The 16448-nt window shown below is 59.1% G+C and overlaps 1 long non-coding RNA gene and 1 pseudogene across 2 annotated transcripts; both read left to right on the forward strand.

Annotated features, from left to right (window-relative positions):
• Positions 1-1634: 1634 nt before the first annotated feature.
• Positions 1635-3195, forward strand: LOC135271717 (uncharacterized). Of its 2 annotated transcripts, none has more exons than XR_010339852.1 (3): positions 1635-1759; positions 1969-2241; positions 2826-3195. It is a non-coding gene; the product is annotated as an uncharacterized LOC135271717 (long non-coding RNA). The 2 variants fall into 2 exon arrangements; XR_010339853.1 differs by having other exon boundaries at positions 2035-2241.
• Positions 3196-9360: 6165 nt separating this feature from the next.
• On the forward strand, positions 9361-15981 carry LOC105717521 (putative uncharacterized protein encoded by LINC00482; annotated as a pseudogene).
• The last annotated feature ends 467 nt before the right edge of the window (positions 15982-16448 follow it).

Below are 16448 nucleotides of genomic sequence, written 5' to 3' on the forward strand. Positions count from 1 at the left end.
TCATGTGTATGTGTGCATGTGTATATGTATGGGTGTGCATGTGTGTGCACGTGCATGCATTGTGCCTGTGCACGTGCATGTATGTGTTCATGTGCATGTGTGTGCATGTACATGCATTGTGTGTGTGCATGTATACACATGTGTGCATGTAAGAGACAATGATACACCCTCAACTCTCATTGCCCCCACACCAGCCCCTCAGGGGAGCCGTGGACCCCAACGTGTGCTCCCAGGTGGACGGCGAGGCCACTTAGAACAGCCCTCATCCATGCAACACCTTGGAGGATCCCGGGGCAGGAGGGTCGGTGCCACGTGCTGGGCCCAGAGGAAGGTCTGGGAGGTCCCAGGAGAGGGAGTAACACCTGGGGCTGGGCAGGGCAGGGTGAGGGGAGGCTGAGGCTGGGAAGAGGAGAGACCTGGGCAGTTCTGGGTCCCCAGAGGCCTCAGCTGGGGGAGCTGCCGGGTGCTGGGTCCATCCCCACAGCCCTGCCCTGCTCTGCCAATGCTCCTTAGCCTGTGCCTTGTTACCACCCCAGGCCTCGGGTCCTCCCCATCCTCCCGAGCCTCAGGGACCCCCTCTCAGCCCCCAGCCCTTAGGACAGAGCATGGCTGTCCTCCCTGGCTGCCCACGACCCCGGGGCTGGAGCGCCAGCCTCCTTCCCACTCCCTCAGCCTGTCCGTCATCTGCCTGCTCCAGCTGGCAAGTGGCCTCTTGGCCATGTGCTGAAAGAGCCATTGTTCAGGAGGGGGTGGAGGGGAGGGCTGGCTGGTCAGGCTGGGTACGGGTCAGACTCTGGCGTGTGCCAGTGGGTGGACTCGGCTGTCCCTTGGGGCCAGCTGGGCCGCCCGCAGACCCCAGAGGCAGCGTGGGGCGGTGGAGAGGCCTCGGTGAGCTCAGAGGCCGCCCCCTCCTCTCAGCGCCTCCCTCCCCAGCTGAGCCCGATGGAGGCAGAAGAAGCTGCATTTTGCCCGGTCAGCTGCAGCAGCCTCTTGTCCAGTGGAGACCCTGGGGGAGGGACACAAGGGGCTCCCTGTGTGACCGAAGAGGCACTGAAGAAGGGGCTTCCCCGAGGCAGCCTGAAGCCTCTGGCTGGCAGCGGCTGGGAGCCCCTGCTTGAGGAGCAGCCATCATGGCATGGCCCCTGCGTGCCGTGGCTGTAACGCAGTGCTCTGGGGCTGGCAGGGCCTGGGTGGGGGGACCAGGCAGAGCTGGACACCGGGGAACCTCCCCGGGCAGCCTCCCAAGCCTGCCGGCCTCCCTGGCCTCAGCCATAAGATGGGTTGAGAGAGAGCAGAGGCTACCCGGCGGGACTGCGGTGAGGAACATTTGAGCAGAGGCCTCCCACCCTGTTCCCCAGGCAGGGCCCCGTAGGGTGTTTCCAGGCCACCCGGCGCTGGGGGAGTTGCAGGTGCTGGGGTCACTTTGGAGGGGGTGCAGCCCGTCCACATCAGCTCTGCATCCCCCCTCCCCGCCCCCACAGGCTAGCGTGGCTGAGCCCGGGCTTCTCAAGGTGAGGAGGGCGTCCCTGAACGCCCGGCCCCCCCACACCAAGGTCTGTGCACCAAGGTCACGGCTGCGCAGGAAGAGGGGAGGGTGGCGGGAGGTTACGGTCTGGAGGGAGGAGGGAGGGCAGGAGGGAAATAAAAAGAGATTACATTTTTTAAAAGGTTCTCTAGCTGTCTGCGGACGCCGCCCTGGTCTCCATCCATTTTATAGCCTGACGGGCTTGAGCAGCTGGGCCTCGTCCATCAGGGGCAGGTGAAGGGTGCGGGCCGGGAGTGGAGCCCCCGAAGGAGTCCTGGATGGGGGCCACCCCTCCCGGGGCCTGGGTTCCCTCTGGGGCTGCTCGGCGCACAGGGGTGCTGTGTGCAGGTGGGATGGGTGGAGGGAAGCTGGCCCGGGGCAGGTGGCCACTATCTGGGCCCATCTATCCCCCTGACAGGTCAATTTTCTCTCGTGTTTTACAGGAGCTTTCAGGGCAGGAAATGTGATCGGGCAGCTGATTTATCTCGTTACCTGGCCTTTGTTCACAGCCTGGCTCCGGCCCCCACCCTGCTGCAGGCCCGAGGACGTCTCCCCAGGGGTCCCCACCTCAGCCTCCTCAGGGGACTGCGCTGAGCCCAGCTGCTCTGTGAGATGAAGATAAGAAGTCAGAGACATGAAGGGCCTGCCTGGGGCAGTCTGGCTTTCTTGAGAGGGCTGTACCTGGCTCCCTCCTCCCTCTCACTGGCAGCCTGCAGGTGCTGAGGATGAAGGGGCTGTGGGCCTGGGTGCGGGGGTGCGGGGATGGGGAAGGAGGGACTCCCATCTCCCTGCAGGTGCTGAGGATGAAGGGGCTGTGGGCAGGGGTGTGGGGGTGCAGGGATGGGGAAGGAGGGACTCCCATCTCCCTGCGGGTGCTGAGGATGAAGGGGCTGTGGGCCGGGGTGTGGGGGTGCAGGGATGGGGAAGGAGGGACTCCCATCTCCCTGTGGGTGCTGAGGATGAAGGGCTGTGGGCAGGGGTGCCGGGTGCAGGGATGGGGAAGGAGGGACTCCCATCTCCCTGCGGGTGCTGAGGATGAAGGGGCTGTGGGCCTGGGTGCGGGGGTGCGGGGATGGGGAAGGAGGGACTCCCATCTCCCTGCGGGTGCTGAGGATGAAGGGGCTATGGGCAGGGGTGTGGGGGTGCAGGGATGGGGAAGGAGGGACTCCCATCTCCCTGTGGGTGCTGAGGATGAAGGGGCTGTGGGCAAGGGTGCCGGGTGCGAGGATGGGGAAGGAGGGACTCCCATCTCTTCCTCCTCATCGTGTTTTCCACCACTTAGGTCGACTTTGGTTTCTAGGACTTTGAGTTCCCTCCTGACGGTGGCAGAGTCCTCAGATCACTGGTGCAGACAAGGCTGGCACGGGGAACCGCTCAGCTCAGCCTGTGCCCTCCAAAGGAGGTAGGTCAGGGGTCTCAGCAGCCACCCTGGCCACTTCTTGAAATAGTAAATGTCCTTCATCTTCAGACAACAGGTTCTGATCTTCTTACAAGGTATGGAAGTGTTCAGAACAGTTCAGCTTCCCACGCCCCCCACCTCTGCCAGGAGTGACCCCACCTCCCTCAAACAGAATTCTGGGAACCTGGGGCCAGGGGGTCTTTCTGTGCCTCCCCTGACAGCTCTGCATGAGTTTGTCACGCACTTAAGTGCTGGCCTAGGCTACCAACAGGCGGGATGACAGCCCCGCCCCGCCCCAGCCCCCGCCCCAGCACCAGCCCCAGTCCCAGCCCAGCCCCAGCACCAGCCTCTGCCCCAGTCCTATCCCCAGCCCCAGCCCCAGCCCCTGCCCCAGCACTAGCCCCAGTCCCAGCCCCCACCCCAGCACCAGCCCCAGTCCCAGCCCCCGCCCCAGCACCAGCCCCAGTCCCAGCCCCCACCCCAGCACCAGCCCCAGTCCCAGCCCAGCCCCAGCACCAGCCCCAGTCCCAGCCCAGCCCCAGCACCAGCCCCAGTCCCAGCCCAGCCCCAGCACCAGCCCCAGTCCCAGCCCAGCCCCAGCACCAGCCCCTGCCCCAGTCCCATCCCCAGCCCCAGCCTCTGCCCCAGCACCAGCCCCAGTCCCAGCCCCCACCCCAGCACCAGCCCCAGTCCCAGCCCAGCCCCAGCACCAGCCCCAGTCCCAGCCCAGCCCCAGCACCAGCCTCTGCCCCAGTCCCATCCCCAGCCCCAGCCCCCGCCCCAGCACCTGCCCCAGCACTAGCCCCAGTCCCAGCCCAGTCCCAGCACCAGCCCCACCCCAGCCCAGTCCCAGCTCCAGCCCCACCCCAGTCCCAGCCCCAGCCCCTGCACCTGCCCCAGCCCCAGCCCCGCCCCAGCCCAGTCCCAGCTCCAGCCCTGCTCCAGTCCCAGCCCTAGTCCCCAGGCCCAGCCCCCAACCCCAGCCCCCAGCCCCTCCCCAGCCTCCAGCCCCAGTCCTCAGGCCCAGCCCCCAGTCCCATCCCCAGCCCCACCCCAGCCCAGCCCCAGCCCCAGCCCCAGCCCCACCCCAGCCCCCACCCCAGCCCAGTCCCAGCCCCAGCCCAGTCCCAGCCCCACTGGGGCCAGAGCTCCCTGTGCAGAAGCCTCTGCCTGGTGTGCAGGTGTCCAGGACATACCAGTCGCTTGACTCCCGGTCAGGCAAACACACACATCAAGTCCTTGCAAGCCAGGGCTGTGCTGGCATCTCCAAGAGGGAGTCCTGGCCCTGACCACAGGGCTCCCTTGACAGGGGAGATGCTAACTCGGCCTCCTAGGGGGCTATCGTGGGGTGTGCTGCCTCCCTGGAGACCCTACTCCTGGGCACGGGTTTCTGCCGAGACACTGGCAGGAGGCCACCCACAGCAAAGTGGTCTCCGCGCGCAGCAGGAAGCCCCAGACCAGCCCTAAGGGAACTTCCCAAGGCAAGAGGCTGCCATCCCCCAGGTATTCTCCCGGCCCCTCTCCCAAGCCTTGAGCCATAGTTACCCAGGGCCTGGAATTGGAGGGGCCTGTGGTGAAGGCTGTCCTGAAATTTTTAATCATTTTACCTCTGAACTTTTTTTTTATTTTTTGAAGCAGAGTCTCGATCTGTTGCCCAGGCTGGAGTGCAGTGGTGCCATCTCGGCTCACTGCAACCTCCACCTCCCGGGTTCAAGCGATCTTCCTGCCCCATCCTCCCAAGTAGCTGGGATTACAGGTGGGTGCCATCATACTTGGCTAAATTTCGTATTTTTAGTAGAGACGGGGTTTAACCATTATTGGCCAGGCTGGTCTCGGAGTCCTGGAGTCAAGTGATTCTCCCACCTCGGCCTCCCGAAGTGCTGGGATTACAGGCGTGAGCCACTGGGCGCGGGCTGAATTTGTGAGGTTTGATGGGATGATGGAGTGTGCCCACGAAATAAACAGATGTGGCAACTACCATTCCTTGAGGCCACATTTGCAGAGCCCACGGTGCTCCGAGAGCGTTAGGTCCAGCGGCTCCTTGACTCTCAGGGGGTTCAGTGAGACAGGAGTTGAGGACAAGGGTGGTGTGCCCAGGAGGGGCGGGGGCTGCGCTTCCGTGAGAACCAGAAATCACTCCAATCACAGAAAGGCCACTAGTGGCCCGAGTTGCTCATGCCTGTAATTCCAGCACTTTGGGAGGCTGAGGTGGGAGACCCCATCTGTATACACACACAGGTGTGCACACACACACGCACACACACACCCCTAGCCAGGTATGGTGGCTCTCGCCTATAGTCCCAGCTACTCAGGAGGCTGAGGTGGGAGGATCACCTGAGCCCAGGAGGTCAAGGCTGCAGTGAGTCGTGACGGCGCCACTGCATTCCGGCCTGGGTGACAGAGCCAGACCCCATCTCAACAAAAAAAAGACAAGAAAACAGCTGAGTTAGTTTTGTGTAGAGTTGTGCTATTCGGAATACTGGAATCTGTGTGCATGTACCAGCTGTAAAATACAAACTGTGTGATCACAGCAATTTTGCTTTTATTTGCTTTTTATTTATTTATTTATGAGACAGAGTCTCACTCTGTCACCCAGGCTGGAGTGCAATGGCATGATCTCGGCTCACCACAACCTCCACCTCCTGGGTTCAATTGATTCTCCTGCCTCAGCCTCCGGAGTGGCTGGGATTACAGGCATGTGTCACCACACCCGGCTAATTTTTGTATTTTTAGTAGAGATGGGGTTTCATCACATTGGCCAGGCTGGGCTCCATCTCCTGACCTCGTGATCGCCCGCCTTCGTTTCCCAAAGCGCTGGGGTTACAGGCGTGAGGCACCACGCCCGGCCGGTACTTTAACATTTAGCATTTTTCTTTACTTTAGAAGGACAGTAAGTAGCAAATAAACACCCTGGCTAACTTGGCCACGAAAGGAAAGGAAGGCCTCCCACGCCGGCACGTTCACGGAGCGTTTTCTGCCTTCTGAATAAGGGGCCGGGAATTCTCGTCCTGTGGCGGCTCCCCAGATTGGGTGGCAGGCCCTGCAGGTGGCAGAGGGGACTGGTTCTTCCTCGTGGAAAGCCAGGCCTGGACACCTCTTGGGAATGGCCTGTTGGGGTGACCCTCGCACACATAGCCTGGAATCCTGGCCAGCTCAGCCTCCATCCACTGAGAAATCAAGGTGACCCTGTGGCTCAGCCCTCGGGGCGCTTGCCACACAAGAGGGCCCTTTCAAGACCCCCTGTTCAGGGCTGGGTCCCCCAGGAAGGGTTGAGGCAGCTTCCCAGGGCTCTGTTCTTCCCCAGGAGCTGGGCCTGGGAGCCAGGGTCTTCTCATCTCCCCCCAGGCCTCTGCTGCTGCTCCTGGCTGCCCCCACCCCGCTCCCCGCCTGCCCCCGCCGGCCCCCCGCGCACGGAGATGCTGAGAGCAGGATACTTGTCTGTGTGGGCTTGGGAAGGGGAGGAAGCCTGGCAGAGGGTGGGGGGCTGAGAAGCAAAGGCTATGGCAGGGCCACTGTGCACTTCTGAAGCCTCTACTTGCCGGTACCTGGCCAGAGGCCACCCCACCTCCTCCTGCCCTCATCAGAACAGACAGGCCTTCAGGGCTCTGAGTAGGCAGAAGGCTGGAGCCGTGGGGCAGAAGCATCCCGGCCTGGCCTCGGAGGAGGGAGGCCACAGTGAGAGTGGAGGCTGTCTGTACCAACCTCCCCAGACTTTGGTCACAGCCTCCCTTTGTCACTGGGACCTCAGCCTGACCCCGACCCACCCCGGGCTGCTCACCGAGGTGGGGACCCTGCCCACCACCAGCTCAGAAGCCTTGTGTGGACTTCCCTGTCTCTGGGGCTGAGCGGGAGCCCCCTCCCCTCCACACCAGGAGGCTGGGGAGAGCTGGCAGGCCTGGGCTCTCCCTGCCCTGGTCATCAGCCCCAGCCACTGATGGTCCCTGCGGTGCCACGTGTGGCCTGGGTTTGAAGCTTGGCACCCCACCAGCCGGGAACTCTATGAAATCTCCGATTTTAGCTGAGAACTTCCCCCACATGTATCTGTCTGTCAGGTGTCTGCATGTGACCAGGCAGCTAGGTAACAGCTCTCCAAACGCTGGCAGCAACCACAGGAAGCCAGTCCCCAACATGCCTGCTGCCCAGAGGGCCTGGTTCACCCTCACGACACCCGGCGTGGCAGGGATGGGGATGAGGAGCAGAGGCCTGGACCTCTCAGGGTCCCAGCAGGGGGAGGGCTGTCTGTCACGAGTGTCTGATGAACGTGGAGAGGCGGAGCCCAGCGCGGCTGCTTCTAAGAATAGGGTGGGCAGTGCTGGGGGAGGGATTCTTCATTGATTAAGTGCCTACTGTGTGCTGGGGTGGGGAGGGGTTCTGCATTAATTAAGTGCCTACTGTGTGCTGGGGTGGGGAGGGGTTCTGCATTGATTAAGCGCCTACTATGTGCTGGGGTGGGGAGGGGTTCTGTGTTGATTAAGTGCCTATCACGTGCCAGGCTGAGGTAGGGATTCTGCATTGATGAAGCAAGTGCCTACTGTGTGCCGGGCTGGGCAGGGGTTCTGCATTGATTAAGCACCTACTGTGTGCTGGACTGGGGGAGGGATTCTGCATTGATTTAGCACCTGCTGTGTGCTGGGCTGGGGGAGGGATTCTGTATTAAGTGCTTGCCATGTGCCAGGCCTTTTGTGAGTTTCACTTAATTGCCACGGCCATGGGAGGGGAGTGGTTAACGCTGTATTTCAGATGAGGAAACCGAGGCTCAGGTGAAGACACTTGTCCAGTCCCGTGGCTTTGGAAGGTGGGGAGGGGACGTCAACCATGGGCTCGGGAGAGATAAGGAAGCTGAGGCTTGGAGCTTTGTGGCGCCTGGAGTGCTGTCCTCCCGCCTCCCGTCTTCATTCAGAGCAGCACACCCTATAGCACCTGGGGCCTCTCCTGCCAGTTCCTTATCACGGGATGGGGCCTGCACGAGACACGAGTCTGGGTGTCCGGTGGGAATGGGCAGGGCCCGGCCAGGCCTGGCACACGGTGACTCTGCCTGCCCTGTGCGGCAAGAGCCAGCCTCTCCTAAACCTCGCTGTCCACCGGCGCCCACCACCCCTGCAGCCTCTGCTTCCTGCCCCCATGAAGGCGGCCTTCTCCCGGGGGCTGCTCCAGCCCTCCACCGGGGGAGTGAGTTGAGGGGCCTGGGGCCCCACCTGTGTTCTTGTCTCCATCCATCCTCGGCTGTCACCAGCTTTAATTACCCTGGCTCCATCACCCTGGCCCCTGTGCAGCTGGAGCGCCTCTAGGCGGGTGGGCAGGGCCCCTCGCCTGGGCATGCCGCATTCCTGCATTCCTCCCCAGGGCCCACAAATGGCCCTGCAGGCCTTGGGGTACAGGGAGCGCTGTGGGGGGTGGGCAGAGGGGGGCGAGGCTGCTAGATGGGGAGCCTGGAGACAGACGGGGGTGCCCCAGGACTCCAAGCTGTGGTGCCTGCGTCCCCTGCCACCCTGCCTCACAGCCCTGTCCCCCAGCCTGACAAGAAGTCAGTGACTCATCACTCGGGCCCCTGGGGCTGCCTGGAGGGGCTCGGGTGCTTCTCACAGCAGGGAAGGGAAGGCCAGAGAGAACCTTCCACAGTTGGGAGCAGCAAGCCGCCCAGGAAGCCCCCTGTGGGTGGGATCATCTGAGGTTCCAGCCACCCCCACCCCCTGGAGCAGGCCTAGCTTCTTGGTATCTGGACAAGCCCCATCTGGGGTGCATCTTCTTGGGGAGACCCTCTGCTCTTTGGCTGCTACCCTGGGAGGGCCAGTCCTGGGGAGCTGCCCCCCACGGGGCTGGGTGGGCCAGCTGCGGACTGGCAGCTCCCCCTGGAGGGGCCGGGGAGGAAGTGGGAGGTGCTGCCCACCGGCCTGTCCCCACCCCAGGCTTCTCCCAGGATCTGCCTCCAGCTCTGAACACGAGGCAGCCGCCGGTGAGTTTCTCTGGGGCCTGAGCGGTCACTGCCGGAGCTGCCCGAGTCCCTGGGTCTGAACGGGCACCTCTCCACCTCTGTGTTTGGGCAGTTCTCCCCTTGCATCTGGAATTTTTAGGAAAGGAAGAAAATGTACATGAAAGCAGGCTTTTTTTTTTGAGACGGAGTCTCGCTCTGTACCCAGGCTGGAGCAGTGGCGCGATCTTGGCTCACTGCAACCTCCGCCCTCAGGTTCAAGAGATTCTGCCTCAGCCACCCGAGTAGCTGGGACTACAGGTGGGTGCCACCATGCCCAGCTACTTTTGTATATTTAGTAGAGATGGGATTTCACCATGTTAGCCAGGATGGTCTCGATCTCCTGACCTCATGATCCGCCCGCCTCGGCCTCTCAAAGTGCTGGGATTACAGGTGTGAGCCACCGTGCCTGGCCGAAAGCAGGCTTTTTATCTTGTTGAATGTTCCAGCACCCTCACTAGTTACATGATGGTCGTGGGAGATTCAAGGGTAAGTTTCCTCCTGGTGGCCTGAGGGAGGCAGGGTACATCCTGCAGGGTCCCTGTGAGGACCTGGGCTGAGGGTGGGTTTGAGCAGAGGCTGACATGGTCTCACCCTCTGGCTGCTGTGTGGGAACAGACATAGGGAGGCCAGGGCGGAAGTGAGGAGAACATTACGATCCTGGAGAGAGGCGAGATAACCCGGGTGGCGGTGGAGACATGAAGTGGGGAGAGGTGGTCCAAATTGTGGGTATCTGAACATGGATCCAACAGAATTTCCTAACAGATTAAATGAGGGGTGTGACTGAAAGGGAGATATCAAGGATGGTTCCATACCAGCTGCAGGAGCTCCGGCCATTGCATCTGCATTCAAGGCAGCAGGAAGGAGAAAGGAGGGAAGGTAAAAGACTATTGAAAAGCTTTCAGCTGGGGCAGGGCATGGGGGCTCACACCTGTAATCCCAGCACTTTGGGAGGCTGAGGCAGGAGGATCACTTGAGGTCAGGAGTTTGAGACCAGCCTGGCCAACATAGTGAAACCCTGTCTCTACTAAAAATACAAAAAATTAGCTGGGCATGGTGGTGGGCGCCTCCCAGCTAGTCGGGAGGCTGAGGCGGGAGAATCGCTCGAGCCCGGGAGGTAGAGGTTGCAGTGAGCTGAGATGGTGCCATTGCACTCCTCCCTGGGTGAGAGTAAACCGAAAAAAAAAAAAGAAAAGCTTTCAGTCGGGCGTGGTGACTCATGCCTATAATCCCAACACTTTGGGAGGCCGAGGCCAGTGGATCACTTGAGCCCAGGAGTTTGAGACCAGCCTGGCCAACATGGCGAAACCCTGTCTCTACAAAAAAAAAAATAGCCATGCGTACCTGTGGTCCCAGCTATGACTGCACCACTGCACCCCAGCCTGGGTGACAGAGCGAGACCCTGATTCAAAAAAAGGAGAAGGAAGGAAAGGAAAAGGGAAGAAAGGGAAGGAAGAAGAAGGGGAAGGGGAAGGGGACGGGCCTTTCGGGAGGTCATGGGTTCTGCCCAGCCCTTCTGCTTATGTTGGTCAGGCTGTAGTTACATGACCACGCCTGGTGCAGGTGAGGATGGGAAGGTGAGCGCTAGCTGGGGCCATGCCACGGAGACCATAAGGCAGTGTGGCCGGCCCAGGTGTCAGCAGCTGCAGAAATGAGGCTGGGACAGATGGTGCCTGGTGACGCCAGGGGAGTGTAGGGGCCACAGGGGACTCTGCTCCCCTGGACCTACCTGGGGGCTGGGGAAGGAGATGAGCTTCAAGGGTGGGAGGGCCAGAGAAGGCGCATTTTCAGAGCTTGGGAGCCCAACAGGGACCCCCTCCAGCCATGGGACCACTGCCCTTGGGGCTGGGGGGTGCTGCACGGGAGGGCAGAGGGCAGAAGCCAGGAAAAGTGAGTGCCTACCTGCCAGTCCCCAAGAGGGCAGAAGAGGCCAGAAAAAGTGAGGTGCCCTCCTGCCAGTCCCCAAGAGGGCAGAAGAGGCCAGGAAAAGCGAGGTGCCCACCTGCCAGTCCCCAAGAGGGCAGAAGAGGCCAGAAAAAGCGAGGTGCCCACCTGCCAGTCCCCAGGGAAGGGACCAAGCCCAGGCCCCTGGACCAGAGCAGCTGCCTGGTGGGGCAGGCAGGAAGGGGTTGAGGCCTGTGCCAAGCGGGAGCAGGTGAGGGACCCTGATGGGTGTCCCCCTTCTCCCCCTGCGGGCATCTGTGGGAGCGAGGCCATGCCTGTCCCCGCGCAGGCTTTAATGGGGGACATTCCTGTGGTTCTGAGACAAGTGCCGCACATTACATGGGTGTCGTGAGCTGAGCTCCCTGAGAGTGTGCAGGCAGCTCAGGCATCCAGGGGTGGCGGGGACAGTGAGAGGCACCAAGGCCTCACACCCGGGCGGTGGCCTGGCCTGCAAGCACCTGGATGTGCGTTGTGTGAGCTTCCCAGCCTGCAGGAACAAGGTTCACAGACTGGGGAGTTTCATACCACAGACACCGCCTCGCAGTTCCCGAGGCCAGAGCCCATCGGGGTGGCTCCAGCACCGTGAGCCAGGACTGTGCCGAGCCTCCCCCTCTTCCACGGGCTGAGGCCATCCTTGGCGTCTGCTGGCTCTGGCCTCACGTCCACACGGGTCCTCCCTGCACACATCGGTGCCAAAACACAAAAGGCAGCTTCGGCTGTCCGGGGCACCTGGGCCAGGCGGCTCCCCAGGCCAAGCTCTGCCCACCCCGGCACTCCCGAGCCCTCCCACCTCCTTCGGGCATTCTTTTCTGAAGCAGGCCAGGGCTTGTGGGGGATTTCACCGCAGCTGGGCCCTGCGTTTCTTTGGTGGGGTCTGCGGCAGGGCAGAGGGTGCCTGCATGCCGGTGTGGGAGGAGGAGGAGCCTCATCACAGACACGCCGGGGGCGCAGCAGCCTCATGCTCTCCGAGACTGAGGTTCCCAGAGACCGCAGAAGTCGGAGCCAGCTCTCTCCACACCTCTTTCCAGACGCTTCCCAGGGCTGCCATCCCCGTGACCTAACGGAAAGCTGTGGCCCTTGCAGCAGCCACGCCGGCGGTAGGAGCCCCAGAGCAGGCTCAGAGAGGGTCCAAAGCATGCCAGGTGACATAGCCTTGGTGCTCAGGAAGCCACACCTGGCTCCCGTGGGACAGCCATGTCCCATCAGTTCTGGCGATCACACTTGCGTGTGGGTGTCGAGGCTGGAGGGTGCTGGCTGGAGGCCGGCTTCGGTGCCTCCTTTCTCCTCCCCTCCTGCTCACACTTCATCCCAAAGCATTTAGGCTGGATGTGCAATGCACCATCCACCCACACATGCACCATGCACACACACACAACACACCATCCACTCACACATGCAGCATGCACACACACACGCACCATGCACACACACGCACAACACACCATCACCCCCACACACCATGTACACACACACGTGAAATGCACCATCCACCCACATGCACACACACAAACACCATCCACTCACACATGCACCATGCACACACACGCACAACACACCATCCATCCACGCATGCACCATGCAAACACACACAACACACCATCCACTCACATGCACCATGCACACACACGCACAACACACCATCCATCCATGCATGCACCATGCAAAACACACACAACGCACCATCCACCCACACATGCACCATGCAAACACATGCACAACGCACCATCCACCCACACATGCACCATGCAAACACATGCACAACGCACCATCCACCCACACATGCACCATGCACACACATGCACAATGCACCATCCACCCACACATGCACCATGCACACACATGCACAACACACCATCCACCCATACATGTACCATGCACACACAGGCACAACACACCATCCACCCATACATGTACCATGCACACACAGGCACCATGTACACACACACTACACACACACACATGCACCCCCCCACATCATACATGGCCATACACACCACACACAGTATACATACACACACAGACACATGCACCCTACACACACACACACCATAGACATAACACACCCCATACATACCACACACACACCATCAACACACACCTCCACAACATCTCTTCTTGTCTGTCCAGCGGGAACTGAGGAGCCAGGAGCACACCCAGCACCCAGATCTCAGCTACTAACCCCCTCCCGTCAGGAGGTTCCCCGTCCCAGAAACCAGGGCTCCTGGGAGAAACGGCTGAGCCCCAGGAATATCCACGGAGCCGGGAAGCAAGAATGCTGGGAGCACAGCAGGACACACGGAAGGACCAAGGGCCAGCCGAGGGGGCTCCCGAAAGGCCGAGCCTGGGACAACCTGAGCATCATCTCAATAGTGACAGTCACGGGTCCTGACCCACGGGGTAAGACAGGAACCCCGAGCCCATACTGATGAGACTGAAAGCTCACGAAGCCCCAGGAAACTGAGTTTGGAAGACGCCCCCACCCCCAGAAAGCACTCGTAGTTCCAGAGCAGGGGACGCTGGGAGGAGAAGCCTAGCCCAGCAGATGACCGGAAGCTCAGGAGCCCTGGGCCACATGGCCACTGCGCACCACAGGTGGGAGGCGGGGCCTCACTTCTGTGGCAGAGACACATAGCCTGAACCTTCCCGTGAGGGTGGCGGGCAGCATCGCGGCCCCTGAGGGTGTGCACCCTAATCCCGGAACCTGTGAATATGTGACCTCACACGGCAAAAGGGACTTTGCAGATGTGATTAAGCTTCCAGACCTTGAGACGAGAGATGATCCCGGATTATCCAGACGGGCCCCATCTAATCACAGGAATCCTCAGAATCGGAAAACCTCAGCTGGGCCGGAGAGGAACAGGACTGGGTCCTCGCCATGGGGAAGGTGGGGAAGGTAGGGAAGGGCGCTGTAAGCAGGGAACAGGAGGCCTTCAGAAGCTGGGGATGGCCTCAGGGGACAGCCGGCATGAAAACAGGAACCTTGGACCTGTGACCCTAAGGAGCTGGACTCGGCCAATGACCACAGAGCAGGAAGCACTCTCTCCTGAAGCTTCCAGAAAGGAAGGCAGCCAGCCGACACCTCAGTCTGACCTCCAGAACCCAGATGGAATGAATCTGTGTTGTTTAAGCGGCTTAGTTTGTGGCAATTTGTTTTTTTTAAAAAATACTGCAATGAAAAGACATCAAACCCAAATTGAAGGACACAGGGTTGGTTATCAAGCACTGAAATTCCTCAGAACAAACAGCTGAAAAGGAAAAAGAGCAAAAGTTAGTAAGCATTTCACAGGAGGAAAATGGACGATGAAAATGTGAATAAACAATTAACCTCATTTGTAATTAGAGCAAATTAGAGCCACAAAGAGATTTCATTTCATTCACCGGATTGGTCAAACTGCCAATAACCGAACGTCGGAGCAGAGGCCCACAAGCTACGGCCCTGAGGCCGCACTGGACCAGCTGCTGTTTTTGTAAATAAAGTTTTATTGGAACAGACACGCCCACTTGTTTACATATTGTCTATGGCTGCTTCTGACCTGCAATGGCAGAACTGAGTATTTGTGAGACCATTTGGCACTGTGAGAGACTAATGACACAACTGAATATTTGCAAGAGACCATCCTGCCTGCAAAGCAAAGAATATTTACAATCTGACTGTTTCTAGAAAGTTTGCCAACCTTTGATGTAAACCAGGAAGAGCTCTTACAGCTACTTTGAAGAGCAATCTGGCGATGTATCTCGTAAAGTCACAGGTATGCATATGCTTGATTCTGCGATTCCACTGCTGGGTATTTACCCTAGAGAAACTCTAACAAACACACATGAAGGAGGCAAGTGTGTTTACCGCATCACTGTTTCCGAGGCAAGCGACTGGAAGCAGCTCAGGTGCCCTCGGCGGGAAGAGTGGATGCGTATCTGGGCTATTTAAGAAACGGAGCTCCGCAGAGCAGGAAGCGTGACACTCAGAGCACTGCAGCATGATGGCGACTCTCGTAAACAAAGTTGAATGAAAAAGAAAGTTGCAGAAGGGCACATATCTGTAATTCGATTTTTTCATTTTTGAGACAGAGTCTCACTCTGTTGCCAGGTGCCAGGTTGGAGTGTAGCGGTGCAGTCTCAGCTCACCGCAACCTCCGCCTCCCAGATTCAAGCAATTCTCCTGCCTCAGCCTTCTGAGTAGCTGGGATTACAGACGCCTGCCACCATGCCCAGCTAATTTTTATATTTTAGTAGAGACGGGGTTTCACCGCGTTGGCCAGGATGGTCTCAATCTCTTGACCTCGTGATCCGCCCGCCTCGGCCTCCCAAAGTGCTGGGATTACAGGTGTGAGCCATCGTGCCTGGGCTCTGTAATTCAATTCTTACAATCGTCCAAAGTGGAAAGGCGCCCTATCCCGGTACGCTGCTGAACTAGTTAGGCTACGGCTTTGGATTCATGAAACAGCGTCCAAAATAATGGTGAGTAGTGCAAGGAGCGGGCTTGGCTCTCCCTCCCGGCGCAGTGGGGAGGAGGTAGTCATGGATGGGCATGGCGGCTTGGCTCCACGAGCTGTCCAGGGACCCAGGATCCTCCTAGCTTGGTGCTGCACTCTGCCATGGTATCACGCTGTCTGCACTGTCCGAGACGGCTTGCTCCCATCATGTTTGGGTTCCAAGCAGCAGGATGAAGGGAGAGGCAGACCCTCTCCTAAGAAATGCCCTAGACATTTGTCCGGTCATTTCTGCTCACTTCTTATTGTCCAGAACCCTTCCTGCAAGGGACACAGGAAGTGTATTCTTTATCCTAGGCAGTCATACGTGCAGGCCAATCCGTATTAATTTGGAAAATGGAATAAACTATTATTAAGAGACAAATAGTGGGCTGGGCACGGTGGCTCACCTCTGTAATCCCAGCACTTTGGGAGGCTGAGACAGGCAGATCGCTTGAGCCCAGGAGTTCAAGACCAGCCTGGGCAACATGGCAAATCCCCATCTCTACAAAAAAATTTAAAAATTAGCTGGGCATGGTGGCTCACACCTGTAGTTTCAGCTACTGAGGGCCTGAAGTGGGAGGATCACTTGAGCCCAGGAGGCAGAGGCTGCAGTGAGATGAGACCACGCCACTGCACTCCAGACTGGGCAACAGCGCGAGACTCTGTCTCAAAACAACAACAACAACAAAAAAACGTAAAACTTTAAAGAAAAGTAATGAATTGATAAAATCTGGATTGTGATGATCCCAGGATAGCAGGGAAGAGGTGCAGCTGGGGAGGAAGTGAAAGGCAGGATCTCAGTCCCTGGTAATTTTTGTTCTTAAAGCCGAATAGCAGGTTTATGGTATTTATTGTTATTTGTTAAAACATACATTTAAGTGTCACAGCCTATCGTGCATATATAACATTTTATGAAAATTACATAATAAAAAGGTTATGGATGTGTGTGTATTTCATTTATATGAAAGTAAACGGGCTGGGCGCGGTGGTTCACACCTGTAATCCCAGCATTTTGGGAGGCCGAGGTGGGTGGATCATCTGAGGTCGGGAATTCTAGACCAGCCTAGCCAGCATGGTGAAACCCCGCCTCTACAAGAAATCCAAAAATTAGCCGGGCGTTGGGGCGGGGCACCTGTAATTCCA

Source organism: Aotus nancymaae, unplaced genomic scaffold, assembly GCF_030222135.1.
Source record: "Aotus nancymaae isolate 86718 unplaced genomic scaffold, 86718_ANA_hifiasm-v0.15.2.pri h1tg000089l, whole genome shotgun sequence".
NCBI lineage: Eukaryota > Metazoa > Chordata > Mammalia > Primates > Aotidae > Aotus > Aotus nancymaae.